Raw genomic sequence first — 15,413 nt, 5'->3', positions numbered from 1 at the left:
ACGCGATAGCGTAATCTGGCCCCGTGCGCATAGCCTTCAGTTGCTAGCCTGATTTCGGTTCTCCGTGTACGCCTCAACGATGCCGCAAGGAAACGAACTGACTGTGCTCGTAACATTGGCCATTACAAAGTATCCCAGAATGCCTACTGCAAGTAGGGTTAAGTGCCCATTACGTCATAATGATTCATTTTGCGAATCAGCGAAGGGCCCACTACGCGTCCGTAAGGCAACACGCGAACCTACGCAGCAATTCACTTTGTTGATCCTTTTGGTGCTGATGATGACTAAATATGTATGAGCGCTTTGTAACCAGTGGGCCTATAAAACACCCACTCTTTGCGCAATCACATTATTTAACGCCTGGCGCGATTCTACGCTTCTGGTACGCAGTATTACATGCGTTAAGGAGACTCCTTCCTCTATATGACATTCATATAGGGTTTATAGCGTAGCTCTGTGGTAGAACACCTGTTTGCCAGGCAGACGGCCTGGGTTCGAGTCTCAATTAAACCAAAAAATTTTTATTTACTTTATTTGCGCCTTTCTCGATTTTTCGGTCATGGACAAGATGATGATTTTTCACTCACAATCAACGACGCCGTCACCGACGCCGACACCGGAATTTCTGCGAAACGAGCTCTTTAACGCTATCACGTTAACAAGGTGCGACATTACAGAAAACTGATTTTTGCGTGGTCCTTAAATGGTACAGACAAAACGTTAAGGAACACGAATTTTAGTTAGAGTGAGGAAACAGAAAGATGTTTATACTGCCCCATAAAATCATTATCAAGCCGGGCCGGAGTCTGGTTGGTTTTAGTTTGAGTATTTTAAATCTGGTGGAGATTATAGACTGGTACTTTTTTTTTTACATTATCATTGTGCCATAACTAGGGCTCCGTGTTTTCGGAGTTTATTTTTCTGTCGCGAATTCGGCGCTTATCGGAGTTTATTTTATGTAAATCCCCAATTCTCCGCAATTCGGAGTTTAGTTATGCATTATTCTGATTACCCAAACATCCTAGGCGTACTGATGTCCGAACACGAAAACATCAGAACACACGAATGGTGTTTTAGTTGTCGGGAAGGTTTGAACGCAAAACGCACATACACACAATCACGAATGCTTGAATACAGAACACATATGTTTGAGCGTACTACAAACATAAAGCTTGTTGTAATAGACGCAAGCATACCTTACGAGGTCCATATATTCGATGTCGTCTGGCGCACCTCAGTGCCGCCAGGGGACCATATACCAAGATTTCGTCTCGCACTCCCGGGGGCCCTACATACGTTGACGTATCTGGCTCCGTGCGCGACAAGCCCTCTGTTAAATATGCGATGGCTGCGGTCTACGAGATAATCTTTACGTGAGGTAAAGTTTGTATCTGCCAAACTTGATAAACTACCGCTAAGAACATGTCTTTTCAATAAAGAAACGGAACAGGGTCATATTGGCCGTTAAAATCGGAGACTATAGGATCGATCAGAATTGTCAAAAATCTTACCGGCGAGTGTTTATCGGATTTTTTTTTTATTTCTCCAGAAACAGGGAGCCCTAACTATAAGGAACATACATTCGCACCATTGCACCCCATAGATTCCAAAACGGCTCATAGCTGCACATGCAAGCATAGATAAAAACGTATGGCAGCCTCGCTACTGTGAAGCCAGAGGAAGTGCGTAGCACGGACACCCAGCTATTCCCGTTCGTAGAGATGCCACTGTTCCGTTTACCAAAGCGTCGATGACGCAAAATGTTTGAGGTAAGCACGTAGGGTTTCCGCGGCACGAGTACAATCTTGTTAAGCAGATTCGCAAGCTCGGTATGCGACGTGCGCGCTACTTTTTGCTGTGCGTTATTGACCTCTCGTGTTTGTTACGGCAGTTGAGATACGTGTTGTCTGCAGCAAGTTCTGTCAGGCTATTTGCGCGACAGTGCGCCGGAGAACGCCAGTGGAAAGAGCAATCGTGCTTTTGGCGAGGCGGTGGCGCCATCTCTTGCGCGGCACGGGAGTCAGGCGCAGGTTTCCGAAGCGTTTTTAGCAATTTTAAGTTAAATATTTGATTACCTCTTGGTTATTTCTATTATTTCTATTATTTTACACCATGCTCTTTCATTTTAACCTGGTTTTAAGCATTGCTAGCCTTGTTGTGCCTGTATTGGGCGCTTTACTGCGAGCGTGATGACTCCACATGAGATGCATGATGGACGACAAGCCGGGCCCCTTAAGTGTTCCGCACTTAAAATAAGCTCAGATACGATAGGACCATCCTGTACAAGCTAGCTGTTTCTATGGGGCTTCTCATAACGCCTGTTTTCAACTTAAAAAGTCTTGTTATTGCGCATGTGACCAGCTTTTTCTGACTTATTTAAAGCGAGCTATAACATACTTCAAAGCTGCAGAAAAAAAAAGAGAGAATATTGGCAGAAAACGACATTTTCGCTGCCGTTCACATTGGCGAAAAAATGTTTTTTTCCAGCCGCCGAACATTATCATTCATGGATATCCTCCTAAAAACGAATCAAGCTGCAGTTTTCCGATTTGTAGTTATTTGATGCTTACCGATTTGTAGTTTCTATGGCGATCGAAGTGACGCTAGCGTAGCTCCTATTGGTCCTTCTACTACCATTTGCGCTGCGAATGAAAGCGGAACGCTGCGCACTGTCGCAAGACGGTTTCACTTTCCATCAACTTCCAACAATATTTCGCGGCCAATTTTCGGTTTCTGTTTTTTTTTTTTCGGAGGCACTGCGGAACCCTATTGAATCTCGCTTTTTTCCGAATTGCATCTTAGGCTCCCTTGCCTTGTTGTGGATTGTTTTTAAAGCGTTTACGACAGCAACGTGTTCGGGCTAAGGTCCTCACTTTGTAGTCACGCCAAGTAGGTAGCTACGCATACGTGTGTTCACTTCGCAGGAACACAGCACAATCGGGAACATCCTTGAGTGAGGTTTTTGCATTAGCTATAATATTACGACGTTCACACTTGTTCTTACCTGTTTTCCTGCATTCGATAAATCCATAGCAAAAACTGACTCTCCTAAACTATTGCCACGAAATTCTGAAGGCAGCACTACATTTGCAAGGCGGCTTGAACTTGGAGCTGCGGTATCTTCTCGGCCCGTGGCAAAGCAGCGTCTGTGTCATGCGCTATACAAAAGTGTTGTTGGTGTTTTCGAGGACTGCACACCTTAACGAAACATTATGAAGAACTGTTTTCTGTATATAATATATATATATATATATATATATATATATATATATATATATATATATATATATATATATATGTGTGTGTGTGTGTGTGTGTGCCTGATTGTAATGTTATTTGTGTGCATATTATTTGTTCTTAATTTATATATGAAAAAAAAACATGAGAAGGTAGGCAACATTAAAGCCGACTATCCCATCAACGTGAGAGTAGTACTGAAGAAACACACAAAAACAAGAAAAACTACGACAAATAAATGTATACGAAAAGACAAAAAAGATCAGAAGCACTATGTACATATACAAGATGGGGCGTATAAAGAATTAGCAGAACCTAAGGGCCGATTCCAATACATACAGGGTGGTCACATCGATTACCGTGGATAGAATCCGTAAAAATAGCTTTCTGTGCACTTATATATGATATGACTACGAGGTATGTTCATTAAAAACACAATACTATGAAAGGGCGCAATGTTGACAATTATGTGATCATTGCATACCCCATAGTAACACCTGGAGAAGCAAGCCAGGTGAAGATCCAAGGTAACGTCTCGGGTATAATCATTAAAAAAATTATTTATCTATGTTTTTCTATCTTTTCGGGCATCGGCCCTGAGTGGTATCGTACAGCAACGAAATAAACGTGACACAGTGATGTTTGTTGCATTCTATAAATTCTTTTCTGCAAGTTCAATATTTGTTTCCATAAGCAAACACATTCTCTCATCATAAATATGAATACAATTTTCAGTGCCATGCCCAAATAACCCACACTGCGAAATGCGAAACGAGCACGACGCGCACTCAATCTATCATATTGTTACAAGAGGAAGGCTCCAAAGCAACATCGCCTTCGATAATGCTTTTATCGAAAATCGATCAACCAATGGCAGCCATATATGCTTGCTGTCAGCTGTCTCGCTGAGTGCAAAAAAAAACGTGATTATGTTTAATTAGCTAACCGTAATTCTGAGGTAGTTATGTCGACGAAACTGCAACGATGCACAAATATAAGGACGCAGCAGTATTGGCAGAAAAAAAGGCGGAATTAAGCAGACCTAGTAAACTTCCATTAATTACTGTCCTTTACGAACGAGTGAGGATTAATTGTGCCGTACGTAATGCATTAGAAACTCGATATTACTCCAGTGAATCTTGATTTAGTTATACCTTACAGCGCGACTTCGTTCACCATTGCGGGTATCCGCGATTTGCCTAATCCGATCAGCATCAACACTAATCAGAGCTGACTCATACACATAGTGCTTAAGAGTAATCGCATTAATCCAAAAGGCGCTGCACTTTCCAGGCAATAAAGGGGGGGGGGGGCTTTTCTTTATGGTTATATAGAGTGGCGTTAAAGTATTGGCAGTGATAGTAATAAATTAAAGCTAACGAGGAGGAACTTGCGCCCACAAACAAAAACAAATAAGGTTTGAGAGCTAACGAAGCTAACACTAAATATGCAACCGCAAGAAATACAGAATGCAATAAAAAGTATGCTGGTTCAAAAGGTAATTGCGTATGGCATTGTACATGTGGAGCAGCTGAAAAGACAGACTGCTGCTTACTGGCGTTACCAAACTAAGTTGTTTAAGACGTTTACTCGAGTGGAAAGACGGCTTAACTTTATCACGTTATAACTTTCCCTACAGGTCTAGCATTTTTGCGATGGTAACGAAATTCAACATCCAAACTATCCGAGTCGTTATGGCAGAAATAAAAACACTGAACGCCGACCAAACAGGTATTGTCGAAAATATAATGACGCATCGCCTTCCACACGGAAGCCTTGTTCACTAAGCTGGGAGGCCGAAGATTTCAGCTTAAATCCGCGTCAATAATCGCTTCAGGCATCTTGCGTACGTAAGCGGTAGATTGCCGTCGTTGCGATTAAGTGCGTTTCCTGTTGTTTGGATAGTCAAGGATTCCAGATATTGCCCCTTCATACAGTTCTTTTCGCGGGCGATAACTGAAGCTTGGTCCCAGTTGAAATCATGATGCATTTTTTCTGCATTTTCAGTGAGTTGCATGTCTTCGTTAGGTTGAGAACTACGATATGCGAAAAACAAGTCACAGTTTCGCCTCAAGGGCGAAGCAATGTATGCGATAGCAGCAAATTGAAATGTCACAGGAATGCTAGTACCTTACTCCTTTAGCAAAAACGGCCGCTGAAGCAAGCGAAGGGTCGTTCGCGTAGTCTGTGACTTCAACACAAACGTCGCGACGAAAGAGATAAGCGCGAGCACAGGCGACCACAACCTGTAGGGCAAAGTATACGCAAAGTCTTCAGCGCCGAATTTGCCGAATACGCCGATTATCTACAGCGCCGACTAAGTCTCCGATAATCTACAGTGCCGACAGTAGCACGGCTAATTGGGCTTGCTGGTACTTGTTCATTTTGGAAGGATAAGGCGCGCACACAAACACGGACACTGGGAGAAAGACGCAAACAACACAGGCGCTCGTAGTTGCGAGTCAGCGTCTGTGTTGTTTGCGTCTTTCTTCTAGTGTCCGCCTTTGTGTGCGCGCTTTATTCTGTCAAACTGTACAGTGCCGAATCTGCAATGAACTTTCTTAAATATTTTTTTTTCTCCTACTAAAGAAAGTTCCGGCGTTCCATACTTCAACATTCGCATATTTAGGTCAACTTTCGCGATTCACATTAACGCTACCGTTCATCGTGTTTCTGTCGAATCAAATTTACCTGTTTTGCCGAATAAATATTTTAGATTCCTTCACATGTGTTCCTAAGCAACGGAGGAATGAGTGTGCCCCTGTTTTTAGCAGTTTTCTGGTTTCCCAGTTTCCCATACTTCAATTTGAACAGCTTTGTTCCACGCAGTCTTCTTTAGCGAATAATATGTCGCCCCCTCACGTCGACATTCTCGGCCAATAGGCTGTAAAAAGTTCCCTACTTCGCCATCAAAAAGTGCGTTATTTGCGAAACCCTTCGTGTAGTTCCAACTATTCCAGCCGATCCACCAATACAAGCCGTTCTGGAGTAGCGTGACAAAGGACATAACCTTTCCTTTTTTTTCTGAATCTATATATGTGAAACCGACCATGCAAATTTTGCGAGGAGATTCGGATAAAGCATTTACTATTCGCGAAATAAGCTTTTTATTTTCTTTTTAGTATTCTCGTTCATTGTTAAACATACACCTCGTTTCCATAAAAACGGCAGCCGTGTGGTCTGAATGCAATATGGTCGACCAAACATTCTACGAATGCGGAATGCAACCAGCGTTCCGCCGGAAACTTGTAATACTGAAAATGTCCAACTCCGAGTGACGAAGGAAGCTAGTACGAGAAATGTGGGCAAGCGGGCGACGTGAGTTTAAATTCGAAAGTGCCTGTCCCGGTTTAGATTGAGAACATCGGCTGTTCTCAATATTTATATTCACAAGTATAGAGTCCTCTCCAAAAACCGGTCTTTCTTGGATGCTACAGGAGTCGCTCAATCTCTGCCGGTGGTGCAAGTTTGATTCTCAAAACTTGCAGTTTCTTTTTCTCCCGTTCTGAGACCTTCTTCCACGCAAAACGCATTTCCGTATAAAGAAATGTTTTGAAGTCCCATTGTGGAGAGAAGGGCACAGTACAAAACTTGACACGTGGCGACAGTGCATTTTATTGCAGCGACAAAATAAGCAACGTATTGAAGCTGCGCGTCCTTTCCAGTCCACTTTTAATGTTGTCGTTTAGTGTGTGTGTATATATATATATATATATATATATATATATATATATATATATATATATATATATATATATATATATATATATATATATATATATATATATATATATATATCAATCAGGTGATAGAGAAATGTGCGGAATACAACCAACCCCTATACATACCCTTCATAGATTACGAGAAGGCATTTGATTCGGTGGAGACATCAGCAGTCATGCAGGCACTGCGGAATCAGGGCATCGACGAAGCCTATATACACATAATGGAAGAAATCTACAGCGCATCCACAGCCACTATAGTCCTTCATAAAGAAAGCGACAGAATCCCAATAAAGGGCGTACGGCAGGGAGACACGATCTCTCCAATGATATTCACCGCGTGTTTACAGGAGGTTTTCAGGGCCCTAGATTGGGAAGAATTAGGGATAAGAGTTAATGGAGAGTATCTCAGTAACCTGCGATTCGCTGATGACATTGCATTGATGAGTAACGCGGGAGACGAATTACAGCTCATGATTACTGAACTGGATACGGAAATTAGAAGAGTAGGTCTGAAAATTAATATGCATAAAACTAAAGTAATGTGGAACAATCTTGGCAGAGAACAGCGCTTTGCGATAGGTGGCGAGACACTGGAAGTTGTAAAGGAGTACGTCTACTTAGGACAGGTAGTAACCGCGGAGCCGAACCATGAGAGTGAAATAACTAGAAGAATAAGGATGGGATGGGGCTCATTCGGCAAGCATTATCAAATCATGAATGGTAGTCTACCACTATCCCTTAAGAGGAAGGTATATAACAGCTGCATCTTACCGGTACTTACCTACGGAGCAGAAACCTGGAGACTTACAAAGAGGGTTCAACTTAAATTGAGTACGACGCAGTGAGCGATGGAAAGGAAAATGATAGGTGTAACCTTAAGAGACAGGAAGAGAGCAGAGTGGGTCAGGGAACAAACGGGGGTTAAGGATATCATAGTTGAAATCAAGCAGATGAAATGGATATGGGCCGGGCACGTAGCACGTCGGCAGGATAACCGGTGGTCATTAGAGGGTAACTGACTGGATTCCAAGAGATGGCAAACGCGTGAGGGGGAGACAGAAAATTACGTGGGTAGATGTGATTAAGAAGTTTGTAGGTATAACGTGGCAGCAGAAAGCACAAGACCGGGTTGATTGGCGGAACATGGGAGAGGCCTTTGCCCTGCAGTGGGCGTAGACAGGCTGATGATATATATATATATATATATATATATATATATATATATATATATATATACATATGTGTGTGTGTGTGTGTGTGTGTAGTGCGATATATATATATATATATATATATATATATATATATATATATATATATATATATATATATATATATATATATATATTGTGGGCATTTGGTTATGCATCCTCATCTTCGTCGTGTATCATCATCATCAGTGTGGGTTGATCGTGCCTGTTCGCTGCCGGGTCTTCGGGCCAAATAAACGCGCTGACCGTCAATATATATATATATATATATATATATATATATATATATATATATATATATATATATATATATATATATATATTTTTTTTTTTTTTCTGTTCAGTCTCCGATACAAAGAAGCAGCGTGGCACGCCTGCAAACGTATCGAAATTTTACTCTGAAAAAAAAAAAATAAAGAAAGGTACAGTGCAGCTGCAAAGAAAAAGAGGAATTATGGTATTCCGCATCTTAGTTGAACATACCAAAACTTTTAACACGTATGAAGTATTCGTGGGGCCAACGTTTTTTTTTTTTTTTCAGCGAATAGAGATTATACTTGAGAAACGCATCATTGCGCACTTTCCATTTCTGTTGTTCATGTGTTTTGTTATGCCGACGTGTGCAAGACTTGGTTGTAGACTCATTGGTGCAACTTATCCGTTCAGGGCTCCTATTTACTCATTCGCGCTATTTCTGTGTATAGTTGGAGCACCATCACTCTTTACCGGACGATTATCGTTCACTGCTGTTAACAGTCAACGATGCAGGTTAGTTAAGCATTTCTAAAGGGAAATGTGTGACCGGGCAGCCAATTGGAGATGGCCTTTAGGTGCAGGTAGCCGTCTAACAAGCCATTCAAGTCCCTTGCAGAACAAGCAGTCTGGAGCATAACACAAGGTTGAGTTTCTTTTGATCTCCTTGTTCACTCCGCCCATCGGACAGTGAGGTCATTGACTTCGGCAGCCAGGATACCGCGAGGCAACCTACGGATTTTTACTGTTTAGCTGCGTGCCCTTATGTTCATGCACATAATGACGCCTGTCGTTATACAGATCTTCCGCCGGTATAATCGTGAATTGGTAAAATACCACATGTTTGATTCAGATGAGTCATCGGCTTTCACATAAAGCAAGTTATCAAGTTTCGTCCGCTTTCATTTACAATTTGCTCGTTATTTCTACACCTAAAATAAACATAGCAATTTATTGTCTTTCTGTTTTCTTCATGTTTATTGTCTATATCCTGGTGTGGTTATAACTGACAGAAGACGGAACATTTCAAACGCCGGTGGTATTGGGATGACCTACTGCTTAATATTTTCTATCGAACCATCGACTACCATTGGCAAAGCCTTTATCACGAACGAATTGTTGACACCAGCTTGATACAACTCTAGACGATATCAGCCTCCGGTCAGTAACCTGCCTAAATAGGGGAGGATTCCAGAAGCCTAGGTGCGCATGACTTGCCGAAAAAAGCAGCGAAGCAATGCGTTCGCTGCTGCTCACCCTTAAATTTTGCAGCAGGACTCGTTCTCCTTTTTTTTATTTACGCTTTCATTTTTATACACCAGCCGTGTGCACTGATGTGGACGTAGGGCAATTTCTCATAGCACAGGTAGTCGAAATATAAGCGTCGCGTGTATATTGCAGATCCCCATTCCTTGAACGCACGACTGGCTCTTCACTTCCAAGCAATGGAAAGAAAGTTCTCGCTTAGACCTTTAACAATTCTACTAGTATTAAATGTCATTCTTTTTATATGTGATTTTTATATACGCTTTAAGTTTGATATATTGCACAGCAACAAAATAGTTTTTGGAACAGCTTGGCAAAAGCTTCGAAGGGCGATGCACCTCGAAGCATCGCCACAGCGAAGTCTTCCGTGATACACCAATCCGCCTGTTCCGCGATCCCACGGCGCATGCGCCTTTCCCCTGGCGGGAAAGGTGCGAAATGTTTTGGTATGATCTCCGCACGCCTCTCGATCACCTCGCAACGCTCCACATCCCCTACCAATACGGCATATGAGAGCACAGGAAAATGAAAAAGGCGGATTGATATTGCGCCAAAGAGCCGCATAGAAGAGCTTGTTTCCGGGCTGCATTGGAAAGGATTAATACTTCAGTAGTCGAGCGCACCGCAAGATGATTGAGTGAAGTACTTTATAAATACGCGGGAAAAAGACAAATCGTACGTACTAACTGCTCGACTGAAAATGACCTAAAAAGGCCTAGAATTTTAAGAAATGTGAGGGTAATAGAGGATAGGTTCAGCTTTCCAACAGGAGTCCCATTCTGCTTGTGCGTTTTTGATCCCAAACGCACACCCTGTTCGTGCGTTGGGGATCTTTGCACTTTTAGTCTTATCGTGCACGCTTTACAAACAAACATGTGATTTTTTAACCTTGAGGTTAAGAGGGAGCTAAAATTCTGACCCTAATCCTTGACTTAGGTTTATCGTGCACGCTTTACAAACAAACATGTGATTTTTTAACCTTGAGGTTAAGAGGGAGCTAAAATTCTGACCCTAATCCTTGACTTAGGTTTGGTAGTGGCTCTCGCACGTCTGCGTTCATGTGCCCTGGTGTACTCCTTGGTTTAACTACGTGTTCCGTCACGCTGCCGAAGCGGATCCCAGAGGCCACGTAGAAAGCAGGGCGTGGTTCAGATCTACTCCGCCAGGTGCCGCAACGATCGCAGCTGCTCACATTCTTTAAGTTAACTCAATTAATCAATTTTCATTAATAATCCTCAAAGTTAATTGGTCGTTATCTTAAGTAAAAGTATACTCGGATACCATATATTTGGAATATAACTCTTAACTCGAACCAGATACATCGAGTTCAATTTTTTAGAATACTTTTTATGAGTGTTCTTAACACCGTAAGCAAGTACTGGACCGGAAGTGCTTTTAAGAGGAACAAGAGTATCACTCGGTGTTCATGCCGCCAATGATGACTGCTTCCGGAAGAGTTCAAGCTGAGGTGACGATAAGTGGGGCGGCTGCGCCTGCCTCGGCTAGCGTGGTTACCTCGGCGTATTGCGGCGGCGTTTCAGCGTTTTCTTCTGCAGCGTATTTTACTGACCTCAACCTCTACTCGCCCAAAAATTGTCATTAAATTCTTCAAGATAGTGACCGTTTTCTCAGTGTATACTCCCAAATCAAAATTCACATGGTTGCATGTAAAGCGTGCTTTGCCGCAGTAGGACTAACGATGTGAAGAAGCCATCAAACCTTCGATTAGAGCGTAAGAATGAAAGAAGGGGAATGGATCGATGGCTCGTTTCCTTTGTTAGACACAACCTAATGAAGCAAGAGTCTAAAGTTTACGGCACACGGAATCTGTGAAGAAGCAGAATTCTTCGTAAAAAGAAAGCTGGGGCATACAACCTATGTTTGAGATGCGCTCCTTCCACTATTCTAAGCAACCATGAATATGCTGCACTGTTTTGGTGGTTTCATGCTAATTCTCTATTCATATCGGACTTTGTTCGTGGAGAACATATCCCCATTACCCTTTGTACCTTGCCTGTACATTCGATTCTGCCACACCTTTCTCTCTGTGTACATTCGAGACGCACTTTTTTGCAAGCCTTATTCGACATCCTTCTTCTCGCACTCGCGTCTGCTTTCTTTACTTTACTCGGATCTTACTCCTTAGTGTATAGTCGTGTTATGCCTGATCCATATCGCTACCAAAAAAAAATTAAAGACGCATGAAGAACAAGAGAAACAGTTCACAGCAAAAGTACAGCTGGAGTATTTCGAAGACTTTGGAACACTAATTATTCTTACGTAGAGCAATTCAAATCATCAATGCATAACAAGATAAATGAATTCAGTAAGTGATGACTGCTCGTATTCCTGCTACCTGTGAAACGCCAGCCTGAGCGAGCTAACCTCGTTAAGGCTCAGTATATTAGGTAGCCCCCCAGGCGCGCCTTAAGATTTGTAGCTTCACTCTCACTTGTATCCGATAATTGCAAGGAAATAAAGAAAACAGGAGGAAAGGCGGGAATGTTAACCAGTTTAGCATAACCGGTATGCTACCCTGCACAGGAGACAGGGATGGCGGCGACTACAAAGTATACATCCCAACGTCGCAGCGTAGATTACCTGCAGCTCCACGAAGCCATCTTTACGAATAAAGATCCTTTCCTGCTCGTTTCCGGAGCAATTACCGACGACAATTCGTAGGATTGGGCGCACTGTATACTCCGTTATCTTCTATCCTACATGTGCACCGGGAGAAACGGGAAAGTAACTTTATTGGTAGCAGCGATTGCTTCGGTTCTTGCGTCAACAAACAGCCCACGAGGCAGTTATCTACAGCGCAGATTTCCTGTGTGCGCCGCGAAACTTTTCTCGCACTGTAGCGGTAGTTTGTTGGGCACTCCTTTAGGACAACGCCGGCGTGTCCGAAACCCTATATTTCCGGCTAAGTAGGTCACGAATAAGCGTAACTCATTCAGCGCGAAACCGTCTTTGGAAAGCAAATTGGGGTTTCTGAGGCAGCTCATGGGTCACCATTAAATCAAATACGTTGTACGAGCTAAAATTATATATAAAAGAACCCTCCGGTGATTTAAAGTACCGCATATAAGCTATAACTTCAAGGTGCAATTAAGAGGAAAATATACATTCTAACAATGTGAGTGAGTGAGTGAGTGAGTGAGTGAGTGAGTGAGTGAGTGAGTGAGTGAGTGAGTGAGTGAGTGAGTGAGTGAGTGAGTGAGTGAGTGAGTGAGTGAGTGAGTGAGTGAGTGAGTGAGTGAGTGAGTGAGTGAGTGAGTGAGTGAGTGAGTGAGTGAGTGAGTGAGTGAGTGAGTGAGTGAGTGAGTGAGTGAGTGAGTGAGTGAGTGAGTGAGTGAGTGAGTGAGCGATTGATTGTGTGTGTGTGTGTGTGTGTGTGTGTGTGTGTGTGTGTGCGTGTGTGTGTGTGTGCGTGTGTGTGTGCGTGTGTGTGTGCGTGTGTGTGCGTGGACGGATGGACGAACGCACGCATGCACGTACGTACGTACGTGTACGTGTGTGTGCCCGTGTATACCTGTGTGTGCGTGCGTGCGTGTGTGCCCGCGCTTCGTTTTCTTATGTTTTGTATTAAATATACGCAACACCCGAACACTACGGCGAGTGAAGATTAGCGCCAAACCTTGCTGTACAAGTTAAAACAAGAGCCGCCTGAGATGGTGACACGTCACCGACCGAATGACCGTGCTTGCCACCATTATGGTTGCCATACATCGATGCTACTTTAGAGCGAGCCATTACTCTCCTGTCCGTTCAACTTGACAGCTCCCGAAACGCTCTTGAGTACCTCTTCGGAGCGCACCACTTTTTTGTAACAATGTCTTCAACGTGTGTTCTGCGTTGCTGCGTTGACTGGACTCTAGCAGTGCCCTTTTGGCGTATGTACCAGGTTCGAGCTCTAACTAGAGCTATTTGACGGCATGCTATCTTGTAACAGGCTACGGCGAGGCTATACATATTGCCTTCCCGTTATATATGCCTGTGAATTATTTCTCTTTCGACAGCTTTTATAGTTTTCCCATGTATCCATGACATTATTCTTGCTCTTCGTCTTCTCTAAGCCCCGGCGGACCTCTGAAGAAACAACAAAGAAAACACGCTTTGCACCAACCAGACGCGTACCTCCGTTTGCTAGCATTTTCGCTAGATTGTCCGTACCTAAAACTACACGAATTTCGTATCCCAGGAGTATTGATCTTCGCAAAAGGACGATAATCACCATTACCGCGTAAACAGAATACGTGTTTTGTTCGTTTTATTTGTGCTAGCCAGAAAACTATAAAACAAGCTGCGGTTTTTATAGCCAGCCACTGCGCGGAAAGCACTTCCGCGTTACGGCCCTTCGAAAATTTATGGTTGGCTCTGTAACGCGCCGTATGCCTTTCACGCTCCGCTGTTTTCTTTATCGCTCTAACAGGTGGCTGCGAATAATTCAGGAAAGCTTGACCTTTTCCTCCTATCGAAAACTTCGCTTGAACTAGTTTGTTCGAGTTAGGTTAAAACTGCGCGAAAAAAAAACGAGGACAAGCTGAAGGAACGAGCAAGACACTACTGTTACGCCCACGATGTCTTGTTTGTTTCTTCCGCCTCTTGTCTTTTTTTCGTTTTCGCGCAGTTTTAACCTCACTCAAAGTATGATACAACTCGCCCGCAAGAACGTTCAACATTTTTCTGAACAAGCAGTGAACAATATAGACATAACTTTAGAAGCCGTACCGAATGGCTTCTCGTGAATTAAAAGCATGGGCAAAGAGAGACGCTGTTTATGCTTCGTAATAACTGAAGAAGGAAGCGCACTCCCAGATATTTTGTTAATATGTTGAGAAGATGGGGAGTAGTGAAAGAGGGGAGGGTGATCCGACGCACGCCCTCACACTGCGATCACCCGGGTATTAGTCGAGTAACTATATTTGCTATACTAGCCCGAAACTTGAGATACAATGCTACTTGCCTGACTACTCGTATCATATAACTACAATTTATTGGCTTTGTCAGATAAAGCTTATCACTCATTATCATCGTCACCAACAATAACCTATTATACGTCCACTGCAAGACAATGGTCTGTCCCAACGATCTCCGATTCACGCTGTCAAGCTTATTCTATTTTCACGCATCCTAAATCTCCCTGAGGGCTACTGCGGGGGGGAAGAGGTTTCATAATAATAAGATGGTCTTTACGGATGCAGAATTACAAAATCGTACAAAATTAATCGATAAAACAACACACACACAGGAAAAACAGCTTCACGAGCGAGGAGTAAGTAATGAAAAGCACTAATGGGCAAAAAATGTAAAAACATGGAAGTTATTATTAAATAAGAAATAGTTAAGAAACTAGAAAATAGTGGCACGGTGGCACACAATGCAAATTGCACGAGAGTTTTCAGATTTCGCAGAGGGAAAAATACTTCATTTTTTGGATGGGATGTCTACTACAACGCACATCTTTTAGTTTTATGTGATCTGTTGCTTTGTATTAACGACGCGAGGTACGTTCAGAGGAGCTGGTATTTTAGGTGCAGGTGTATAAATTGCTTGGAGCGCAAAACCAGCGAGCGCTTGACTACAGGAAGTGAAAGCTTCCGGAGACAGATAGTATTTCGAAGTGGAGTAGTTGGCGGGAGCGGCTCAGGGGAAAGCTTTTAGCAATATTGTAGTCTGCCGTGCTCTTGTAGAGTGGAAGTCGGAGCTACTTATATATGACGAC

The sequence above is a fragment of the Rhipicephalus sanguineus genome, chromosome 3, assembly GCF_013339695.2.
Source record: "Rhipicephalus sanguineus isolate Rsan-2018 chromosome 3, BIME_Rsan_1.4, whole genome shotgun sequence".
NCBI classification, from domain to species: domain Eukaryota; kingdom Metazoa; phylum Arthropoda; class Arachnida; order Ixodida; family Ixodidae; genus Rhipicephalus; species Rhipicephalus sanguineus.
The sequence above is the reverse complement of the archived record's forward strand: the minus strand, read 5'-3'. Positions refer to the sequence as shown.